Genomic DNA, 10,790 nt, shown 5'->3' with positions numbered 1-10,790 from the left:
AAAGCACCTCAAAGTGCAAGTAGATAAATAGGTACTGCTCTGGCGGGAAGGTAAATGGTTTTCTGTGCTCTGTTCTGGTTCGCCAGAAGCGGCTTAGTCATGCTGGCCACATGACCCGGAAGCTGTACGCCGGCTCCCTCGGCCAATAAAGCGAGATGAGCGCCGCAACCCCAGAGTCGGTCACGACTGGACCTAATGGTCAGGGGTCCCTTTACCTTTTTATTACTCTAAAAATGAGTCAAAGCTTGCAGGATGCGCCAGAGGAGTTGTGCCTGCTGAGTTTTAGCAGCCTGTTTACAAAAATGTCCCTTTTCAGTCACTTTCACTGCTGTATAGCGTCACAATCAGAATATGGGTTTGTCTGAACCAGCATTGCATCGCGATAGTGTAATGCTAAAAGTCCCCCATCAACTACCGGGCAGTGTGTCAAACTAATCCGGCAGCAGTGACACCTCTGCCAATTTCTTCCTCCTGCAGGCAGAAAGAGAGAGAGAGTGAAGCCCTTTCCTGATTTCTAAGCAAGAACAGGGTGGAGCACCTGAAGGTGGTGCTTGGGTGGAAGATCCTGAGAGAGGGGCAGAGAAGGGAAGACCTCCCAAGGTGGGAGACTGGGAGAAGACAGGGAAGCTCCCAGGTGAGAGCAGGGAGAAGCCACCCCTTTCTGTGTGAGACAAGGGGTAAGAGCTACCTTTGAGAGAGTAGTAGGTAGAAATAAATGAATGAATGAATGAATGAATGAATGAATGAATGAATGAATGTTAAGTTGTGGGTGAACATATCAGACGACACAGCGATTCTTCAAACAGCTCTTGTTTATTCACAGGCCAGAACAGAACTGAACTGAAGGGTTAAGCCAGCATGCTTATATAGAGCTCCAGTACAACGTAACTGTAACAACTTTCTGTAACTATCCAATCACTGAACGTCACTTTCAATCCCTTATCTGCATATGTGGACCTGAGTGAAAACTATCTACAGTATCCCCCTGCTGGCTCAGGGTGAGAACTTCAGTACATAACAATAATAATATTTTACTTATATCCCGCCCTCCCCAGCCGAAGCCGGGCTCAGAGCGGCTAACAACAATAAAAGTAACACAGCATTCTAAAATCAATTCATTCTAAAATCAATTCAAAATCAAATTGATGGCAACCATTGGGCTAGAGTTCTGTGAGGATTGCCAAAGGAGGGGGTCAGGCTGTGCCTTGGCCAAAGGCCTGGTGGAACAGCTCTGTCTTGCAGGCCCTGTGGAAAGATGTCACGTCCCACAGGGCCCTAGTCTCTTGTGACAGAGCGTTCCACCAGATCGGGGCCACGGCTGAAAAAGCCCTGGCTCTGGTTGAGGCCAGTCTAACCTCCCTGCAGTCCGGGACCTCCAAGATGCTTTTATTTGAAGACCGTAAGGTCCTCCGTGGGACATACCAGGAGAGGTGGTCCTGTAGGTACGAGGGTCCTAGGCTGTTTAGGGCTTTAAAGGTTAAAACCAGCACCTTAAACCTGATCCTGTACTCCACCCGGAGCCAGTGCAGCTGGTGTAGTACCGGATGAATGTGATCCCACGGCGAGGACCCCGTAAGGAAGACTTTGCATTTCCCTTTCTCTGTTTTTGTTTTTATTTAGATGAGTTTCCTTTACCTAGCTGTATCATGAAAAAGCTTTAATTAAACCTTATGGGAAGAAAGGCGTGGACAAACAAGCCGGCTCTAGCACTGTGACTAATCTTAAGTGTAGATGCAAGCAAACCAAATTATACCAACATTGTCTCCCATCTGACGTCTGCCGGTTATTTACCTTTCAGCTTGTAGTCAACCTGTAGATAAATATTATCTCTAATAACCAAATATACTGAGCAGAAGTCCTTCTAAAGTGTGTGTGTGTGTGCGCGCGTGCACACACACACATACACTTTGGGCGGCGTGGGTCTTGCCTTCTGCAGTAGCTGGTTTCTTGGTTACTTCCAACCTCCACCCTACCAGTTTAATACTTGAACTTTCTCTTGTCGCCAGGCATTCTCTCCCTTCCCACAACACATGCAGAACATCACGACAAAATTCTTTGTGTAAAAACTCCAGCATGTCTTGGAATTTTGGCTGTGACCCCAGGCTTTCAAAGCTCAAAAAATATCAAGCAGAGGATGTGGCTGGGCCCTCAAAAAGTGAAGAATATGAGAACAAAACAGAGTCATTAAATACAATGCCAGCTGCTGCTGCTGCTGCTTGTTTAGGCATCTCTTATTATTAAATCGCTCTAGTAGCAACTGGTGTGCTGCATTTGTTACCTCAATTGTTCACAGGCATTGGATAGAGTCATTCCAAGCAGCCGAAGAGCAGAAAGCTAACAAGGAAAAAGGAACTTGGGCCAATGCGGTTGCAGTCCTTAAACACACGTCTCCCTGAGCAAGTGGAATTGAATTCAGTGGAATTTACTGCTGGTTTCTCATGTACATAGAATGAAAATGCATAGTAGTTTCCATAACTTTTCCCAAAACTTCTTCATTTCAATTTCACTTGCCTGTGACATACCCTTCATGTACTTCAGGTTCAAAGAAACCTTTAAAAGTGTGCTTTACTTGGGAAAATCATTCTTCATTATTACTTTTCTACAGGGCTTTTTTTTTAAGCTAGAACTTGCTGGAACTCTGTTCTGACTCTTTTCAGGTGGGTACCAGTGCCACTGTAAAACTACAAGGGGGGCATTCCTGGTGTGTTCCAGCATCTCTTTTTCTAGAAAAATAGCATTGCTTTTATAAATTAATTTAGAAGGCATCATAGAACAGAAGAGGCTTGGGTTGAAGTTCAGCCATGATTTTATTTCCTTTATTTATGTACACTCTCAGACACAAGCCCCTACAAGGCACCCTCCTGTTCTCCCCCCACCCAAAGTCTCCTGCCCACTGGAGAACTCAGCTCTTCACTTGCTACATTAATGGGACTCAGCCCTTTGCCTGGGACACTAAATAGGGTTATTGCTGTTACTGCTGCTCACTGAGCCCCAAGCTATTGCATTAAGGCAGAACTGGAACATCGTGGGCTACTAGGGTGGGGGGCAAAGAGCATTTCTTAAACTTAATATATAGGTGATACGGCTGTTATGACAGAGATAGGACAGTGCCAAGTCTTAAAATTAATTCTGAGAATTAATTTCTTAATGCAGTCCCTAAACGAACAACTCAAGCAATAGTGTTGCCAAGATGTGCTAGGATGTTTAAATATTTGGGCTTCTACATCCCAAAGCAAAAGGCAAAGTTTTGTCAGTGACTTTGAGGTTTATTTCTTATTACAATCAAACAATATATAAATTTTATGAAATAAACAGACATTAAATTGATACCTTGCAAAGAATTAGAATGGGTTAAAAAATATGGTTCAGGGGTGGGGCAGAAATCTGTTCTGGGGAGAATTTTCTCAGCACATATGAAAATGTCCGATGTTTCACGTGCTCCTTAACCCTTTTTCCAGCACTGCTAATGATAGCCATGTTCAAATATATAAAAGGATGTCATATAGAGGAGGGAGAAAGGTTGTTTTCTGCTGCTCCAGAGAAGCGGACACGGAGCAATGGATCCAAACTACAAGAAAGAAGATTCCACCTAAACATTAGGAAGAACTTCCTGACAGTAAGAGCTGTTCGACAGTGGAATTTGCTGCCAAGGAGTGTGGTGGAGTCTCCTACTTTGGAGGTCTTTAAGCAGAGGCTTGACAACCATATGTCAGGAGTGCTCTGATGGTGTTTCCTGCTTGGCAGGGGGTTGGACTTGATGGCCCTTGTGGTCTCTTCCAACTCTAGGATTCTATGATTCTAAGTCTACTCAGCCCCTTAGGTGGCTGCTCTTGCAGACCAGTGGGCTTCTTCATGAAGGGCCTGAGTAACCCAGGGGTCATTTTTGTCACTTTTGTGATGAAGTGTAAATGGTAAAGGTACCCCTGACCGTTAGGTCCAGTCGCGGACGACTCTGGGGTTGCAGCGTTCATCTCACTTTATTGGCAGAGGGAGCTTCCGGGTCATGTGCCAAGCTTCTGGTGAACCAGAGCAACGCACAGAAACACCGTTTACCTTCCCGCCGGAGCGGTACCTATTTATCTACTTGCACTTTGACGTGCTTTCGAACTGCTAGGTTGGCAGGAGCTGGGACTAAGCAACGGGAGCTCACCCCGTTCTTGGGGATTTGAACCGCAGACCTTCTGGTCGGCAAGTCCTAGGCTATGTGGTTTAACCCCACAGCACCACCCGCATCCCTGTGATGAAGTGTACCTGCAGCAATTCCAGTGTCCTACAGGTGCAAAACATGGCAACATTTGTGCAACTGAAGAACTGCTCGCCCTTGCATTCAGCACAAATAACATTAGAAATACTGGTTTTATCAGACACACCCGTGTTCTGCAGCTTTGAGTAAGCCCCTTTTCCAGGAATGCATTATGGCAAGAGCTATCAGCAGTAACCATAACCCCACAGACAACTTCCTCTACTGTGATTTGCAAGGCTCACATGTTCTGTGGGAATTTCTTGCCACGTAGCATATGGGGAACTGAGGAATTGAGAGTTAATTATCGACTTTCAGAAGAGTGAGTCTTCTGCTGGTTGTGCTAGTATAGGTTGATGAGCAAGAAATTTTAAGGCTTCCCTAGTGTCACACCTTTTGCCAAAGGAGGCTTTTGAGACTTGGGCAGTTGAGGAAGATGAGAGTGCAGGAATACACATCAGCCCACATGAGAGATGAAAGAAATCATAGCTGTAGCACTGTGAGGGGTAAACTACAGTTCCCAGCATGCTTTGGGAAAAGCCATGTGCTTTAAATGTGATTCAGATATGTGGTGTGGATGTGACAATAAGGGATTTGCTCCCTCTGTGAAACTGAAGATGGAAAATATGAAGAATTGGTTGTAATTCACATTGTTATAATTTACGCTTATCAGTATTATCAGTTTCTTTTTTTACACAGTTGTGTAGTTTTCACTGAAAACAAAAAGCTTTAAAAATATATTTTCTAAATCTTGTTATGTGAATGTTAAGATTCATGTTGGGGGGTATGATTGTTTGCTTATGACTGACTGTAGATTTGTTCAGAACAAATTAGAAATAGCTTAAAATCACAGGAAAGTATTTGATGTGTCCCATGATACCCACATTGATATGATGTTAAACTATAGGCTGGGTGTTATGACTGCTTTTATTTGCCTTGCACTACATGTATGGTCCACCATCTTCGGTTACTTTATGTAATAAAGGATTTGTATGAAAGTGACCCTATGATCCTGTCAATGTGATGTCACAATTGGTACTGAAACGTAGGAGAAAAATTATGGCAGTTGGTTGTTGTTTTGTCTGCATCTTGAGTGCTTTGTGGGGGGAAATGTATTACAAATAGGCTGTCAGCTCAATTTTGAGTAGACCCGGTTCTACCAGGGAGAAAAAGCACCAATTTATTCATGTGAACTGCCTGCAAAAAAGGGAAAGAAATCTGAGCTCAATCAAAGTAGCTCACAAATAGTAAGATCAATCCACTCATTCTTAGGAATGAGGATCCATTTCTTGACGCTTTGTGTAGAGAAGGCTAAATTTATGTGTTAATATATTCACAAATGAATAATTCAGCCAGTTTGGATAACACCCATGCTGAGAGTGCTTACAGCTTCCTCCCTGTTTCTAACACTGTCTGTCAATTATAATGCATGGATGACCCACCAGGACATCTCTCTCCCCACTGCACCAGGGTAAATACCGATCCTCAGCAGTCACAGCTTTCACCCATATCTAGCAGTGGCAACAGTCTGAAAAAAATGATGATCTTTCAGTTCTCAGAACAACTCGGCAGTAGGACTACCATCAGTATGGGGCTCTAATCTGTACTCCACAGATAAACTAAGCCAACATTTAGAGACATCCCAAATTCTCCAGTCCACGTCATTAAGTCCTACATATTAAATGGAAGCTAAGACTGTTCAATGGGACACGGGTGGCGCTGTGGGTTAAACCACAGAGCCTAGGACTTGCCGATCAGAAGGTCGGTGGTTCGAATCCCCGCAAGGGAGTGAGCTCCCGTTGCTCGGTCCCAGCTCCTGCCAACCTAGCAGTTCGAAAGCATGTCAAAGTGCAAGTAAATAAATAGGTACCACTCTGGTGGGAAGGTAAATGGCGTTTCCGTGCACTGCTCTGGTTTGCCAGAAGCGGCTTAGTCATGCTGGCCACATGACCCAGAAGCTGTACGCCGGCTCCCTCGGCCAATAAAGCAAGATGAGCACCGCAACCCCAGAGTCGGCCACGACTGGACCTAATGGTCAGGGGTCCCTTTACCCTTTACCTTTTAAGACTGTTAAATGATCTTTAAACGGATGCCTCCCAATATAACAGAGGGGTTTTAACAACAACTTTCTGTTTAAAATACATATGTCAGCAAGAAAATGTAGCACGGGCTATATTGAGCTTTGTCTTCATAGTTACCATCCACTAGCCAAATCATGTATCCAGCAGGTACATAAAGCATTCTCACAAGATTCCCTGGTTTAAAAGGTCCAAAACCGACCAGCCAGAATGAACAAATGCTTTTATTTCCCAAAGCCACTAACTTTCACTGAGTGCATGTCCCAGCCAGGGACACAGTTCACACAGGTCAAGTAGAGTGGCACTTTGGCAACATGTCTAAAATACTAGGATTATAAAAATGAAGAGGTAGTCAGGAAACGAAACAAAAATCTCCACTGTGAAAATCTGTAACAGTAATGATGACATGTACACAAATTTTCAGAACCAAAGAGAACTGATGATGTGTGTTGCACAGACATCATATGGCGTCTGCACACAGTTACATGCCCACTCCGCTACAATTGTGTTTATTGGCCGAACACCCCTCCATTTTTCAATATGTTGGCAGGTTATACAAAATAAATTATTCTACAAGTTGGAAACGAGGGGAATGCTAGCTGCTCCAATCCACACACTTCCTTTGCAGACCATCTGATATTTTATATTCAGGAGAGATAAAGCCAGTTTCAGAGCAGGGAAGAATAAGAGAGCTCACCAGAAAGGTAAGCCAATTTTTAGCTACTTTTGACTCTCCCAAAGGTTAACTGAATAGCTGAAAGCTGAAAACTAGACACTAGAGTGTGGTAGTTAGGCAAAGGAATGCTGAATGAAAGTACTTTAAAATTTATTTTTCTGCCTTCTGGTCAGAGTCACAATATTCAAGGTGGCAAATGAGGACATTTACCAGAAAATATATTTTGCAGCATGGGAGTGTTTGCATGGAGCAAAGTTTGAAAACTCAGGCCTTTCTCAAGGGTGGAAGCAGTCAAAAGGGTGGAAGCAGTCTACCTCTCTTTCAAATCAGAACCAGTGAAGGCGGTGAAGGTCCTGTGTGAGTGTCTGGAGGTGGTTGGAGGATGAATGGTGGATAACAGATTGAGGTTGAATCCTGACAAGACAGAAGTACTGTTTTTGGGGGACAGGAGGCGGGCGGGTGTGGAGGACTCCATGGTCCTGAATGTGGTAAGTGTGCTCCTGAAGGACCTGGTGTGCAGCCTGGGAGTCATTTTGGACTCACAGCTGTCCATGGAGGCGCAGGTTAATTCTGTGTCCAGGGCAGCTGTTTACCAGCTCCATCTGGTACGCAGGCTGAGACCCTACCTGCCTGTGGACTGTCTTGCCAGAGTGGTGCCCGCTCTAGTTATCTCTCGCTTGGACTACCACAATGCGCTCTATGTGGGGCTACCTTTGAAGGTGACCCGGAAACTACAACTAATCCAGAATGCGGCAGCTAGACTGGGGACTGGGAGCAGCCGCCAGGACCACATAACACTGGTCCTGAGAGATCTGCATTGGCTCCCAGTATGTTTCCGAGCACAATTAAAAATGTTGGTGCTGACCTTTAAAGCCCTAAACGGCCTTGGTCCTGTATACCTGAAGGAGTATCTCCACCCCCATCATTCTGCCCGGACACTGAGGTCCAGCGCCGAGGGCCTTCTGGCAGTTCCCTCTCTGCGAGAAGCCAAGTTACAGGGAACCAGGCAGAGGGCCTTCTCGGTAGTGGCGCCCGCCCTGTGGAACGCCCTCCCACCAGATGTCAAAGAGAAAAATAACTACCAAACTTTTAGAAGACATCTGAAGGCAGCCCTCTTTAGGGAAGATTTAAAGTTTAATAGGTTATTGTATTTTAGTGTTCTGTTGGAAGCCGCTCAGGGTGGCTGGGGAAACCCAGCCAGATGGGCGGGGTATAAATAATAAATTATTATTATTATTATTATTATTATTATTATTATTATTATTAAAGCAGTAGCTCTCAAATCTGTTGATTTACTTCTGCTACTTCCTTCGCTGTTACTCTCACCTTCTTTTACAATTTTGACCCCCCCCCCCAAGTGCAGTCCTCCTTTACTCTTTAAAAACAGGAGGATAGGGGAATTGTTGTGCAGTATATTCTTTTGTCAACAAGTTCAAATCTAGAGCAATGCTACCAACTGGTGTGGTGTTTTTTTAAGCAAAAGGATATTGAAGACACAGAATGAAAGCTCCATTTGCAGTAAAGAGACACAGACATATACCAGAAATGGGGGTTTCATTCACTGTTTCCAATACCCCTTTGCTAAGAAAAGCAGCTGTCAGCAGAGCTTCTCTAGATTTGATATTGAATTGCAGCAGGGTGCTATTTACACTTTGATAGGTTTGGAAAGTGAGGAAGAATGAATATTTAAAAGCTATATAAAAAAAACGTTTTTAATAAATCTTTAGAAAAGCAGACATACATATATGTGCTTCAACATTTTAATGCAAAAATTCTCTTTGACCACTTACTATACGATGGAAAAATTATTCACAGGCAAAGAAGAAATAATCTTTCCCGAGTTTGATTCTTAAAAAAGATTACAAGTTTTTCTGAAGTCAGAGCAAATCATGACAGAATTTTTAAATAGAAGGTAAAATAAAATGTAACAAAGTAAAAATAATAGTGTGAATATTTTCCATCTATTTAGTTGTCACATTCGTCAAGCCATTATGCAAGTCAAGCACTTCAAGCCTCTTCTTTAGTTGAGATATGTGCTGTTCAAGATTCATACCAATGCTTTCAAGGATCCAGTTCGTTTATAATAAGAATCTCGAACTGCAAAAGCCCTGCGGCACTCCAGCCAACCAACACTGTCCATCTTGCATTTAACCATCTTGCTAACGTGACTACAGTGGTGCCCCGCAAGACGAATGCCTCGCAAGACGAAAAACTCGCTAGACGAAAGGGCTTTTCGGTTTTGCGTTGCTTCGCTAGACGAATTTCCCTATGGGCTTGCTTCGCAAGACGAAAACGTCTTGCGCTTTTTTTAAAAAGCCGCTTGAAGAGGCGCAGTTGCGACGGACCGTGCTTCGCAAGACGAAAAACATCGCAAAACGAAAAGACTCGCGGAACAAATTATTTTCGTCTTGCGAGGCACCACTGTATCCTAAGAGAAGTCAAGTGCCAGGAGCAGAGGGGAACTCTCTCTCTCTCTCTCTCTCTCTCTCTCTCTCTCTCTCTCTCTCCTGCTTGACAAAGAAAATACAGACTCTCTAGTGAGACTAAAGGGATGCTGAGAGAAGGATCTAAGAATAAATATTGCAAAGGAGCTATAGAATGGACCATGGCATAAAAAGCCATATCCAAGTGTCAGCTGGGATAAAAGAACATACCTGAAAGGTCCTTCACCACTGGCCTTAGACACCTAAAACATTAAATCTGAGTGATGGCACAAGGGCCATGGGGGAAAGATTACAAGGCTAGGTGGACCTTCTTCTACAAACTTTATAGGAGAAAGTATTTGTGGAATGTGAGAAAATTGTTCTCCCATTCAAACAGCAAAGCATCCTTCTGTATGTTAACTCTGTGTGGTGTCGTGGTTAAGAGCAGTAGACTCGTAATCTGGTGAACCGGGTTCGCTTCCCTGCTCCTCCACGTGCAGCTGCTGGGTGACCTTGGGCTAGTCATGCTTCTCTGAAGTCTCTCAGCCCCACTCACCTCACAGAGTGTTTGTTGTGGGGCAGGAAGGGAAAGGAGAATGTGTGCCGCTTTGAGACTCCTTCGGGGAGTGATAAAGCGGGATATCAAATCCAAAGGTTGGTGGACAAAGCACAGTATTACCATACAAAGAAATTTTGTTTTTTTTATATTCATAGCGGGAAGCCAGATTGTTGCAGAGTACTGGAAGGTAGAAGAATTGGCAAGGACACACAAATGGAAAAGGAACCAAACAAAATGAAGCACCATGACATGGAGAGTGTGACAATGACTCTCTTTTTGTCCTTTTCTCACAGTGCAGTCGGGAATGGCGCTGGGCTGAAATGAACATGAAAACGTAAACATATTTTGATATGGAAAACAATTATCCACCTGGACAGACACTGCAGAACTGGTGTACGTTGTGTTGTCATTGCTACTGCTGTTTTGTAAAAATTAAATCAAAGGGTTTGTGAAAAAAGAGAGAGCTCTGCTACTTTCCTGGTTAGGGATCAAAACGAACGTACTTCAAAGGCTAATTTGGTTGTTTCTGGTTTTCCCTCTATAGATGGCACCAAAGAAAATAAAACAATGACAGAATATGGTTAAACTATTTATTTGGAAAAGGCTTGGCAAACACTGGCCTAAAGTGGCAGCTGATTGGAGATTCCCAATCTGCAATGCATTGCAAATGGGGAAGGTTTGTGCAACTAATTATGATGGTAGCAAACAATGGCTAGAGTTAGAATGGGTTATTAGCCCTACAGCTGAAATCCCATTAATTTCAGAGGGATAAGCACCTTCGCCTGGATTGGGGTGAAGTCTATTAGTGGCTTGA

The sequence above is a fragment of the Podarcis liolepis genome (assembly GCF_965112155.1).
Source record: "Podarcis liolepis genome assembly, chromosome: 13".
NCBI lineage: Eukaryota > Metazoa > Chordata > Lepidosauria > Squamata > Lacertidae > Podarcis > Podarcis liolepis.
This window is presented reverse-complemented; position numbering follows the sequence as displayed.